Below are 14252 nucleotides of genomic sequence, written 5' to 3' on the forward strand. Positions count from 1 at the left end.
GTTTTCATTGGAGTTAGTCGAACACCTAGAGTGTCTCATACAGTCGCTAAAGGGTGCCCCGGTGCATCGGTATCTGACGTTGAGGGACATTGACCAAGCTTTGGTATTTGAAGTGTTGGGAGTGGGACCTGCAGTTATTGACTGCATTTATTTATTAACCATAAACGACTTCCCCTAACCTGAGCCAAGTGGTTTGGTTGCCAAACCCGAGACATTCCTGAACCATATGTTATTTGCACCATCTTTCCCTAACTGTAACCATATATTAAGTTGCCAAAAACAGCTCTTGCAGAAAGCATGAATTTGAAAAACATTGACACTACCAGCCAGTAGAACGGATGAAGCCATCTGGATGAGTGGGAAAACATCTTCAACTCAACAGAACATTTCTACCTGCTACCAACAAGAACTCCCAGTTGCTTTAATGGAAGTGCCCAGTATGAGTTCTCAATAAAACAGCAAGAATGAAAAAGTCCATGAAAACAAGCACTTAACACTTTAATAAGTCTATCAAAAATGTACCTGAACTGACTTTGTTCTCCGTTCTTTGTTTTCTCAGGTCCTTTTTATTTTAGCTAAACTAATCGAACACCTCTGATACATCTTGGGATTTAACAACATTGAAGTACTGTATCTTCAGCAATCTTAAATCCATCGTTTTTCCAGCAGTGGCTCGAATATTGTGGGCAAAGTTTTAAAGTCAGTGATAAATTCTTGAGAAATCAGCTTCTAGGTTGGACTCCAGGCATGTGGCCAAAGCAATCCTTTGAAGCAGATTCCCGACAGCGGCAGGAGCTCTGAACCCTCAGCATCATTGCCTGATGTTCTCCTGTCAATCACGTGGAGAATGACGTCACTGGCATTTAATGTATGTCACGCAGCTCCTTCAGTTAGATGGAGTGCCTTGGAAATGGCATTGGTCCAGTTACGGCCCAACTTTACATGTCAGAGAGACCACTACAAAACACAGGAGCGCGATCTATTCGGCACAATTTATAGCCAGTAGTCTATCCATCTCCGCCCACAGGCACCTGCGATGTAAATTCATGACCTCATATCCAACTGCCGGATCATAAATATACGTTGAATAGATGCGTGGTTTAGACGCCACATTTGGGCTCGTGTGTGACCTGATATTAGGGGCCACACACAAAATGTCTGAGAAAAAGAGAGCAGAGAGGGAGGGGAGGAGGACGTAATAGCAGCAATTCCTCGCGAGTCAACTCTACAGCTGTTTGACATTAGGAGGTGGGAGTAAATTAGGTGGGCTGGGCCCGTGTGTGTGTGCGTTTTAAGGTAGAAGGGAAGAGTAAGAATCAGGGGTGGAGGATAGATCCACTGCCCAGATCTAAGACGAGGAACACAGGCACCACTTCAGGGCAGGGTGGAATTTTTCAAGGCGTTTTCCCCCCGACTGTTATTCCACCGCTGAACTAAAGGCACATGCAGGGAAAATGGGGCACACATGGGGTCAATGTGATAAGTAAATATCGGCTGCAAAAATCGCAAGGTATGCAGGAAAAAGCTCCATATGTGCCCACACGTGGTACTTCAAAAAAGCCATTTCAGGGCTATTTTTTTCCCTGTGGGCACGAAAAGTAAACACGTGTGAGAGTTTTCTGGGTAATTAGGTCTGGAAAACAGTCTGCCATGTCTCATTTGAGATATACAGAGTATTCTCTGAGATAAAAACCCCAAAAGTGTGATTTCAAGAGATGTGCATTGTTTAAAAACACCTACTCTGTCAAAATGATAGCCGTAATTGAACCATGGTCTTGCGAACCATTTCTGTTTTATTGAGTTTCATTTATTTGCATGAGTTGAATCAAACAACTGATAGAAAAACATCATTTAAGCCAATGCAGAAAAAGTTCCATGAGTTTGATCCCATATAGCTGAGATTTAGAGTTTAGAGATCATAATGACTTTTTTGAAAAATTCTGCTTAAATTAATTGTAGTTTGATTTCACATTTTTCAAACATCTCTTCTGAGTTGCTACTGTATGAAGCAGTAAGAGCCATAAGACAGACAGTCGTAGTGAGGGTGGTTGATGGTTACCCAAACAGAAAAGGACACCACTAGAGAGAAGGAGTCGTAACTCCTCAAGACTCCCGAAGGTGCTCTCAAGACTTCTTCAAGCGGAGGAGGGAGCGGGGACCTTTCTATCTTCTGTGAATCACACAGCAAACAAAAGCGCAGAAGTACCGAAGCCTCCATTTCCTCTCATGATCTCCCCAATGAACCGTAACAAGGGCCACGGAGCAAATACAGTAGATGTCAATCACAGGAAAGACAGATAAACAGACTGAAGCTTAGAAAGCCTTGACCTCCCTCCAATTAGCAGATGGAGATGGGAAGAAAAGACGAGAGCAAAGAAAAAGAGGTCAACGCAAGCGACGCTCCACACTGACGCGCTAATTCAACCAGTCTGATATTGATTTATCTCCCAGCCTTGGGCCCCAGAGTAGCTGCCATATTGGGCCCACCTACGCAAAAATGTATACATGCACTCTCCTAATTGAGTCCCCACTTTGAAGAGAGAGCCTCCACTGAGTCATGAACGCTATCGCAGTGATGCGTCGACAGGCGCCGTCACCTACAATAAATCGGCGTCAAACACGTACACGTGACACATGTGCAACGTCCATGCTTTGTGATGTAACAAACATTGAAGTAGTGCTTTCTCATTCTCATCCTATTCTAAATGTTATTATTATTAGATTTCATTACTTGGACGAATGGATGTTTAAATCAACAGCAGGAGGTTTTGCTGAAACAACTAGTTGTTTTTCTCGACAACTTCCTTTGATCACAGTTGTTTTGAAGCCATAAAAACTGCTTCTTTGATTAATGTCAGAGACAGGCATTTGGCTCCATGCGGAGGAAGATGTTTTCTGTGCTCCACCGAGGTCAAAGGTCAGTAACTCAAAAGTACCAGCCAGGCGACAATCCCCGGGTCTGAAAAGTGAGGTCAATGTGGAAGTGCCTTAAACTTGCAATCTCTCTAATGTCTATCAGGGAGCAGCTCCTCTATTTGCAAAAAAGAAGAAGGTTGTATAGAAGTCTATGAGAAAGTGACTCTACTTCTCACTTGATTTATTACCTCAGCAAACATGAGTTTATGGTCACAATCGCTCGTTTCAAGTCTTCTTCAATACAGCATGATGTTCATTTAGTAAATTATGGTTCGTTTAGAGTCAAACAGACCATAAAGCAGGGTATGCTTTAAGGGGTGGCTATCTTGTGATTGACAGGTCGCTAACACCGGGTTGTCTGAGAGTTGTCTGTGTTTTCGTCTTGGAACTTTAACCTTTTCACAATGTGTTTTCAGTTGGTGAAAAGTTATTGTAACCTTTTTAGTACACTAGATATGCTATTCATTGTCCGGTCGCACTTAGCTCCAGTCTGTAGTTTCACGTCTGGATATTAAAAAAGATGGCAAAGGTCAAAATGCTAAACTTGAAGCTTCAAAGTCGGAGTCCCCAACACAATGGGTGATATTTGGTCACAAACCAAAATATTGGACAAATTAAATCTGATGTCAGAGGATCTCCAAAGTTATTACAATTAATTTTGAGGGGGACTGAAGCTCTGAAGTGTTAAGTTGAGCTTTGTGTTTTGGTACCGCAACAGCATCTTAAAATAGAACTAAAAGTTAGTCAATGGCTGAAAATTGTATTCACTACATAGAAATCATGCTACAAGACAGTCTGTCTGGGGAGTCTGGGATCCCTTTGTAACAAAAGGTAGTATAGAGATGACTTGAGAGAGAGACAGGATCTCACACACTGGCTGTAAAGAGTCTCCACTGCCATATATTAGTGTTTAATCAAATGGGGCATCTTCTTATGCATCAACATTACCTCAAATTAATCAATTTAAAAAAACCATTGCAATGGAAAGACACAGATGCCAATGCGAGGGAAATTGGGCTTCAGTGTCATGCTCAAGGACACTTCAACACGTGGACAGAAGAATGGAAATAAAAGCACCATCCCACTCTAGCTCCTGAACCACAGCCTCCCTGTCCTCTATGACACAAAAGTGGAAACACACTGTAGGTTTAGAGCTGTCAGATCGAAGCAAATATCCTCAAAATTTCAAAGTGCCTTGCCCAACGTTTATGCTGCCAACTGAATACCCCTGTATGATGGTATTTGGTATGTTATTGCTTGAACAATAGTACAGATATATTTGAAATACAGGCAGAATTGTTAAAAGAAAAGAAGTGTAACGCAGTCGTTTTCATTGAAGAAAATGCAATTAGTGGGCATCTGGATCGAAACCGTCAGAGGACAGGCCGAGCTGTGTGAGGAATAGCATGTGGGGAACACCAGACCAGTGGGAGGAGAGACAAAATGACCCGGACCTGAATCCAACAAGGCCACACAGACACAAAGAGGACAGATGGAAAAACAGCACTACACAAATAAAGAAACTACCTCATCCAGAAGAAAAGCTACGAGTGGAGAATGGCAGACGATTGGCAGGTTCCAGCTCTAAGTGTGGGATCTAAGCCTTGAATGTGAATCAGCTTGTTAACTGTTATTACAAGTACAACGATACAGGATGGGTGTGACTTTTGTCTTTGATGAGCAAAAGAAGTCTTCTTGAGCATGAAGCCAGTTTAGTATGGGCATGCTAGTTCGGACACACAATGCGTTGGCACTGGCTCCTCCAAAACCACACTTGTGTGGAGCCAAGTACAGCTTTGTGTTTCCAATTTTAGCTGTGGTCACAAAGTTCAGTCACACCCTGAGTGAGGCGCTCTCTTAATGTCTCAGACAATGACTGTGGGGGTAGGACTGAGGAGAGATGAGAATTTTACTGCGTAAACCCTGAGATTCTCCGCCCGTGGAGAGAGAACCTAATTAAAATAGTGTGACGGCACAGCGGCGGCCACACCTGCGTGTGTGGTTCACATTGACCATGCTACGCCCTCCTCAGCTGTTCACCAGGCAACCGGGCCTCAGGATTTATCCCCAACCAGTCCTGTATTATTAGATAGAAGTGATGAACAGATGTTGACGGGAAGCTTTTGTCGTAGCTTCTCATATGCTGATTCTAAACGAGCCATCCAAACCAGTCCGAAGCATCTTTTTTTCTCTACAGCTGATGCTAAGCTGTTATTTTCCAAAAGCAGCAATCACGTTGCATCGCAAAGGTTATTTTTGTACCAAAATGGCTCTAGTTGCATTTTAAAACGTGTGTGATGTAATCAGTTACCAAATGCTCTTTACTGTGTCACAGACAAATATTAAGAACAGAGCAAGACACTGAAGATGTTTCAGCTACTTCTTGATGTATTTTTTTGTGTTTTTGGCAGCCTCAACGTCCCACAAGTACTCAGAGGATCATTCACAACATTCAGTCTTCCTCAAAATAATGCCTCATTGAGACCTCTATGAGTTCTCAGGAATGTTCCAGTGGATAATGAGCAGGTGCAGGGCAATACTGCAGACTTTGATTGAGAATAAAATCCACAACTAGCTTTATAATATGCCTGCAAGCCCCCTCAGAAGAAATGACACTAGAATGACGAGCGTGGTTCAGTGGCTCTCTGAGGCTGTAGGCACAGTGGAAGTAAATGCTAACTTCCAAATTCCACTTTTAATTGGAAAACAAAAATGCCAACCTTACGGTGGCACTGGGGGAAAAGTCGGAGGATCACAAAGTCTGTAGGATTCATCCTCTGGAGATCATGAATGTCTGTGCAGAATTTCATAGCATTCAATAGTTGCTGAAAGTCGGTCTGTCTAATGACAGTGAACAAAACAGGAACAAGAAGAAGTTCATATGTAAAACTCACCAATCAAATGCTTTGTGTGTTTGCCATGTAATTACATAGTGACAACATGACTTACGTGGCTCCAGAAAACAGAACGACTTCTGGTCCTGGTAACATATTTGCTGTTCAGTTCATGTTACCATTCAGAGCTCTTGCATGTTTTTCCACTCAAGCATTTAAAGTGAGCACACAGGTGATGTCAGTTAAGTCAGTGAGGGTTCACTGCCTGAAGGGCTTTGAGATTGGGCAAAAGAAGCAAAGAAAAGATGAGAAATACACAGAGAGAGAGTACATATGGAAAAACATAATGACACACCTATGCTGTAATCTCTAATTGTCTCTGTCTCAAACTCACTCATTTCTCCACCACCACATCACACACACACACACACACACACACACAGACGCCTGTAGTAAAGACATGTGGTAGCTGTGTCCTCATCATCACCGTCAGCCTCACTGTAATCTTTGTTGTTTCCCACAGTCTCAGCTTCCAGCACTCCCACACAATCCTGATCGGCCAACTCCAAACAGTTATAGCCACACTATGGTGCTCAGCTCCAGCATGGCTCAGAACAAAAACACAAAATATTTTTCCGATGTAGAACACTGTGCAGTATCCTAAAGGGACCGTTCATATTTATCATGATAGCATCAATTGGCAAGTGCACATTCCCACATAAGGGATTTTAATGGCAACACGTTTCTCAGATTAAAAATGTAAATATTAAGGTGACATAAAAAAAAATGTTGGCAAACCACGGATAAATGTGGACGTTTTCGCATTCAGTCAGAGCAAGTAACATATAACGATAAGTGACACGCAGTGTAAATGTTTGAGCAACCATTATTGAAAGTTACGCGGTATAATAACGAGTATAACAAGCAAGAAAGTCCAATTAAGGTGGGTGTTATGGAAAGCTCAAACAGACACAGGACTTTCACCCAGGAGACCGCTGTCGTGTCCCGTGTGAAACCATGCTCAATTGAGCAAATTCAGTTTACCTTGAGCTGTTTTTGGATTACATACCCTCCACAATTAACACTTTATTATTTTTTTTATTTTTTTTACCCTGTAATTATCTAAAACTCTTAAACCCAAATGGACCTCAAACCTGATAACTTTTGACAGTTATTTTAGTGCATTACCTTTCTAATTGCAATACTGACATTAGTGTAGGGCGTACTTGAATTGCTTAAGACTTGGCACTTATAGATGGAATTTTTTTTGGCAAGGATTACATTGTAAAAAATCTAAAACTTCTTAAATTCAACCAAGATCAGTGTCCAGAGTGGTTCATACTTCCCTTAAAGAATCTGGGGGTACAAATGATCAATACCGCTGCCCTTTTAAATCAGAAGCTTTTAAGTTAAAATGCTATTGACATCTTAAGAAAACCTTCAAGGTTTCCGTGATGCATTAAAGCAGACTTGGAAGTTGGTCAAAAACACTTTTATGAGGAAAAAAAGGCTTTGACATCTGTTAATTGCCACCCATTTAAATGTGGGGAGTTTGAAAGCGATGCAGGCACCTTGCACAATAACCACTGCATCGCCAATAGGAAAGTACTCTGTCAACCAAGTGGACAACTGCATTGCTGCTGAAGACGTTTCTACATGCTGCACAAGTTATCTGACAAACCGTATTATCTAAGTGTTCTAAAAGTTCATGAAAAGGCTCAAAGTTCAGCATCATTCCAACATTCCCAGAAGTTGAGATTGGATTGAAGCGGTTGTCAAACTTACCCGGTCAGCGACTGAAAGGTTAAGTGTTCCCAGGAGGGCTCATAGTAGCAGCTTGAGGTTCTTGTCTTCTTCACTGCAAACCCGTCTGTCTCTGTCCTCTCTTTCACTCGCTCTAACTTTGTCTCGCTCTGTTTCTCGTCTTTGGAGCCCAGCTGGGCCAACCACCACCAAAGCCCGCTGGAGTGGGACTGCTCAGAGTCTGAACGTGACTGGCCTTAAAGGGTTTTCTTGGGGAGAAAAAGCCCACATCCCACTGTCAGTCAAGCAGCGGAGCACAGTTTCAGCTGGGACGCCTTCCAAACAGACATGAAACTATTCTATTTCGGTCTGCCATTTAAGCGGCGGTGCTGCTCAGAGGAGGGAGAGAAAGATTCTGTGGTGGGGCATGTAATTGCAGAGTGACCAGTTATGGCGAGATGTAATTGCAGACCTCATCAGATGGAGAGAAACTGCCAACAAGACAAGGTAAAGGACTTTTAAAGAAGACTGAAAAAAAAGCAACCCAGACCACATAAATAAATGAGGAGCTGGGTTCCAGATGTGGCAGCAAAGGGAGGGAGGGGAGATGAAGAACGAAGAGAGGGAGGGACAGAAATAAGGGGGAGATGAAGGAACTGCAATGGCAGCAGAGTGAAATCCCATTTCTGACACGGTGAAAAGGTGTTTACCTTCCCAGCAACAGTCGCACAAGACGGAAAGGGGAATTGGGAAGGTGAGAGGATGTCGGGCCGGCCTGATGTTGTTTCTGGACCTTTACCACGAGAGCTCCGGGGTGTCTGGTTTCACATCGGCCTTGGAAATGACTACCTTATGGAAAAATTGGGAGCTTTAAAAATGAGAAAGGAAAATGGAAATATAAACGGCGGTCGGCTGGTTCCCATTATGAGCGAGACTCAGCTGGTCTGTGTTGCTGCAGTTAATATTGCTTTGTATTCTTGAGTGAATAATTATCACGTGATTATGTGAAGGGGGCGGCTCCGCAGCACTCCCAAGTGCACATAAGGGCATGTTACACTATGTAGAGCACACGTGTCAAACTCAAGGCCCGCGGGCCGAATCCGGCCCGCCACGTCATTTAATGTGGCCCGCGAATCCGCCAGCAAAAAAAAAAAAATTAAAAAAAAATTAAAAAATTATTTTGGAAAAGAAATAAAAAGTTAGACTTGAAAATAAAAATATCCCCATGGTCGAAATTATGAGATAGAACGTTGAAATTATGAGACAGCATGTTGTCTGTGTACCAACATTAAAACTATCACAACAGGTGGACAGGAGAGGCAACAGCCCGTAAAGAGGTTTTCCAAGTGATTGAGTTGAAAAAGATCGACAAATAATCCCAAAATGTCCACGAAGAGAAAAATTGATGCAGAGGGAAGAAAACGTAATTTAAGATGGGAAAGTGAATACATGTTTGTTCTTCAAGGAGAAAAACGGGTCTGTCTTCTGTGTTATGATGCATGTCGGTGATGAAGGAATATAATTCACGTCGGCATTTTGACACCAAACACGGAGCTAAATTTAGCCTCCAAGAAAAACATCAAATTGTCCAAGAATTAAAAGGCAGAGTGCAATCACAGCAGAATATATTTACAGAAGCTACAGCCCAGTGCTGCTAAAGGTGTGTGAGCAGGTGAGCTCCGACCAGATACAGACTTTTACAAATGTCAGTTTGTGAAGAAACACCATCGCAGACCGAGTTCAGGAACTAGCAGCAATCTAACAACACAGCTAGCTAAGAGATGAGCAGGTACTCGTCTTCTTCATTAGCTGTTGATGAAAGCACAGACAACACGGACACAGCTCATCTATCCATGTTTATAAGACCTGACTCTCAGTGAGGAGCTCTTGGATGTAGCTGCCATGCACGGGACGACGACGGGGACATTAGTGATGCAGAGAGGTGACAAAAATAGCTTTGAACAAAGTTAATGTAATAACTTGTGTTTGATGATATTTGTCTTTGTTATTTTCTTTAATAGTTTGATCTTTGATAGAGTAATGTGGGTTTCTTAACCCTAAATTAAAATGATTTAAGTTATAATAACAGAAATGTGTTTAAATATAATTTTTCATTTATATAACTGCATGTACAATATTTTAACACTTGAATAAACTAATCAAATGCAGAAAGAGTTATTTACCAATATGTTAGGGAGTAGTTACAGTTATACAGTCTTACATTTACAACCGGCCCTTTGAGGGCGACCATGACACTGATGTGGCCCGGAGTGAAAATGAGTTTGACACCCCTGATGTAGAGTCAATAAATATTAGCTTTAGCTTAAAACTGAATGTAAACAGCTAATTTCCTCCCTAATTTCACTTCATTTCCTTGCAAATGCAGCAGCGTAGTGCATTGAAGCACATTTAGAGGCACAGTGCTCTGTGTAAAGGTAATTCTCAACGAGACCCCAGTCTTTACTAAACTAGTTACATTTTGGTAAAATAAGCATATTCGCTTTGCTGCCAAGGCTTAGGTGAGAAGATTGATGCCACTCTTAAGTTTGTACGCTAAATAGGAAGCTAGAACCAGAAGATCGTTAGCTTAGCTTAGCATAAAAACTGGAAGCAGGGGGAAACGACTAGCCTGGCTTTGACAAAAGGTAAACAAAATTAGCCACCATGTCCTCCAGCTCTTAACTAATTAGTATATCCTACTAATCCATCGGTGCTTTACTCAATATATTTAGATAAGGACCGTCATTTTAATATAGAAATATCACTGTTTGTTCTACATTCCTCTATTCAGCTGCCATTAATGAACACCATTTCCCATAAGCCCTATTAAATGTCATGGTTGGAGAGTAAGCGAGTCGAGAGGCTGTAGAAAGGACTCAGGTTATAACACACAGAGGGAGAGTGACTTTATTCTCTGCTCAAGTCACTTTATCTTTACATTGCAAACAGTGAATACTCCATCCTGTATATTGTACCTTTAAAGAAACACTCACTGAGAGATTGCATTGATTTAAAGAAGCTAGTGGGGTGCAGGCCAGTCTGGATATGACATCATGACTCAAGATCTCTATTTCCCAAAATGTGAAAGTCATCCTTTAAAACATTGAAAAGAAGCACTTACCAAAGCCTCAGGTTTTGAAATCCATTTGTGGTGTAGGTTTCTGGGAACTGGACGAGCGACACGTCTTCTATGTGGAGAAGACGAACCATCTAATTTTCAACTGGAAGGGCCCCATTCAAAGCAGCTGTGTGCCATTAGGACTGCTATTCTCATTGGCATAGTGGGATTGTTAGATTATTGCTGAGAAAGAGGCTCAAAACCAAACCGACCCACAAATCAGTCCTCAACCTCCCGTTCCCCTCAATTATCAGAAGTGAGGGGGAGGGGGGGGGGGGGGGGGGGGGGGTATTTTTTCCCTCAGTCATGCAGGAAAAGTTTCCATGTGGATTCTAGCAAGACTCCAGACAGACGGACAGATAGTAAGACAGAGAGAGATGAGTGAAAACAACTGGCAGATGAAGGTTTTAAAGCTCCCGCTCACATCTTTTTCATACATTTCTTCTCATCTGTGAATCAATAAGTCATCCAGTTGAACACTTGGCTTTATAACCAATCATTTGATGATGGTGTTGATGGTGCAATTCATCTGAACAAAATGAGATGTTTTACAAAAACCTTGGTTCTTTGAGCACACTGTGACAAAATGCCATCTATTTGCTCCGGTGCCCACTCGGCATTCATCCGTGCAACCCAAATAGGATCGACTGCATCCTGTTTTTCAATTTCACCCTTATTGAATGAGCTCATTATGCCCTCAATTTCCATACTTACATCCCGTGTTTGTCATCCAAAAGAAACGACCTTTATTTATCCTTGCTGTTAAGTACTTTTTAAGCTCTCTGTGAGAGATTTCTTTCTGGAAGCACTGCACCTTAAATACAGACGGGTAATGTTGTTGTTGGCGACGACAGTAATTATGCCTTTCTATTGTAAATATTATAAAAATGCATCTGAACTGCTACAGTAACCTTTGAGTGTAGGTTACACGAAAACCACAAACAAAAGAAAAATAAAAGAAAGGTCATTACTCAAAAATAATATCAACATTGTTTGTGCAATTAACATGATTTATGTGAAATTCATTTTCTAAATACCCCAAGATTCATGTTCATGTTATTTTTCACTAATGACCTTTTTTTCATTGTTTTTTTTCTTTTTTTCTTGTAACCTTTACTCAAAGTTTCCTGAAGTAATACATTTCACTCAGTAAGTAATCCACCGAAGAGCTGCCCAGTTCAACCAGTGTGATGGCTGGTTTGAGCAGATGATATAAAAATTGAAACCGTCCCTCGAAGGGACCTCAGTGCTACTTTTAAAAGAAAAGACAAGAAAATGACATTTTACATGGATTTCTGCAGTTTGAGCTGAAAACTGTTACGTTTTTTTGTTCCTAGAAGGTATTATGTGTTTCAGCAGCAGCATAAACGTTTTTAGTTTAGTTTATTTGTCAAAATTTTAAATACTGAAAATACAAGACATTGTCAACGATAACACGACAAAGTCCAGGACTAATTTCCATCCTGGTTCCTGTTGTTTCATCAGTTCATCCTCTCCACAACTCGATGGAGCGGGAAACATGTGACCTCATCCAAACAAAACAATCCACTTAGAGATAAACACTGAAAGAACAATAAATAATATATGATGTATATGTTTATTGTGTCCTTTTACAAAAAAAAACTGATTTCAGTGTATTTAAATGACCATGTCCTTATCTATCAGCCTCGTTTCCTTAATTAAAGGCTTGTGGGTTCTGCACCTCCTTAATTACAAGAGGCAGTTTATTCCACATAATAGGAACCTTATCCTTCATGGCTTTAAATCTCTAAAGGTTCAGCTAGCTCTGGTATTGTGATTATGGAGTTCTTAATTAAAGTAAGTCTCAAGGTAGGGCCTCTGCCATTTTTAATTAAGTCAGATCTGGGGCGCTCTATCCTCAACTGGAAGCCAACGGAGCTGAAGATTTGTTTTTGTAAGTGTGGGACTTCTCATTAATCAACTCACCCATCAAAACCACATGTCCTTGTTATGACGCACTGGTTGAACACTTCTGTTTGAGATACACCTACATGATGAGAGTTCAACAGGTCATTGTCTCACCTTATGGAATCACATGTCTTTGTCACTTTCACTTTTTTAGATGTTCTTCCTCCTTTTAGATTATCATGTGTGCAAATTAACAAAATGTAAATCTCTGCCTGCCTCAGAGCACCTGTTGATGCGGTTGACCAAGAGTTCTCATTTATCACCGGTGGAGACTTGTTTTTTTATGTTTTTCGTAACTTGAGTCCAACCTGTGAGACTCTGCAGAGCTCCACTGGAACTTGACTTGAGATAATTATGTTGCCCCCTGTCGGAGTGCTGCTGTAAAATCAAGAGAACCCCAAAATGTTCAGTTAATAAATCTGTCAGCTGGTCGAAGTGCAGCTTGTGAATGTTGATTTCTCCGCACTGATGCCGAAAGGACAATCTCTCGCAGAATATTTTTTGCTTTGGATGAATTCTTATCTAAGTGTCCGTCTGCACCGATTCTGATTATAAATTGTGGTGTTGCATTTACCTCCACCGGAGCTAAAGAAGAACAAGTCTGACTGCAGGTTTGGCTGCCTTTTATTAAGCAATGACCCATGCAGTTTATTGTATTGTATCATCATGTATCTCAATATATCCATGCCGCTGTGGTGTCAGTCAGAAAATACTCCCAATAAAACTGATGTGTTTACACCTGCAGACTGCCGCTGCATACAAAGTGACCCAAACTGTGCAGAATATGAGTGTGGATTTGTTTTTTAGGATGTTTTGCCAAATTACAGGTGTGTGCTACACAGTGTGTTTGTTACTGGGAAATATTGTCATATTTCTGACAAATAAATTGATATTTACTTGAGGTTCATAAATGCCATATCATTTATAATTTATTGACATTGTTAATCAATATTCCAGCAATTGATGTACAAATATAAGATGATCGTCCTTCAACCTCTTTCTGCTCCTAAATGCTTGAAAACCTTTGAAGAACAACACAAGTACCCCAAACCCGAGTGTATCTAAAATACATTTTAATCTGGCTGAAATTTGATTTTCACAATATTGTTTACAATATTAATCTGTCTTCGTTCTCTTCCATCCTCGCTCGGCTCTTCATTATCGTCTCGAAACAGAACTGTACAATCATGTTCATGTAAATTGTTCTACATCAAGGCACAAGACAACAGCCGTTGTGGAGGGGTGGGAGGGGGGAGGGGGGGGCTTGGGTAGGCTGATCTTTAATGGCGTCCCTCTGGCAAACAGAAAAGAAAAAAACAGGATACCCTGGGGAGGGGAAGGGAAGTATGGAGGAGTATGGATCTCAAATAGGGAGGGCGTCGCGTAGAGGAAATGTGCTCTAACGATGTGGAAGGTGGAGAAGAAATAAGATGATAACATCTGCAGCTTTCATTTTATTTTACAATGATACTCATGTATAAAAAAGAGGAACCATTAGGGTGTTTTTTTTCTTCAGGAGTTCATTTGTTTATGTACATAAACTAAAGTGCTTTTTTTCTCTTTTTTCCTCTTATTTGCCAAAAGCAAAAGGTTTCACTAACAGGATGGAAATGTGGACGAGAAGTCCTTTTTTTCCCATAAGAACGTGAGGGAGTGGATAAAGGGCCAGTGCAGTGTTTATTTTCTGCTTGATTTTGTTTTTGTTGATTTTT

Source organism: Anarhichas minor, unplaced genomic scaffold (genome assembly GCF_050575085.1).
Source record: "Anarhichas minor isolate MPS153535 unplaced genomic scaffold, ASM5057508v1 ptg000011l, whole genome shotgun sequence".
NCBI classification, from domain to species: domain Eukaryota; kingdom Metazoa; phylum Chordata; class Actinopteri; order Perciformes; family Anarhichadidae; genus Anarhichas; species Anarhichas minor.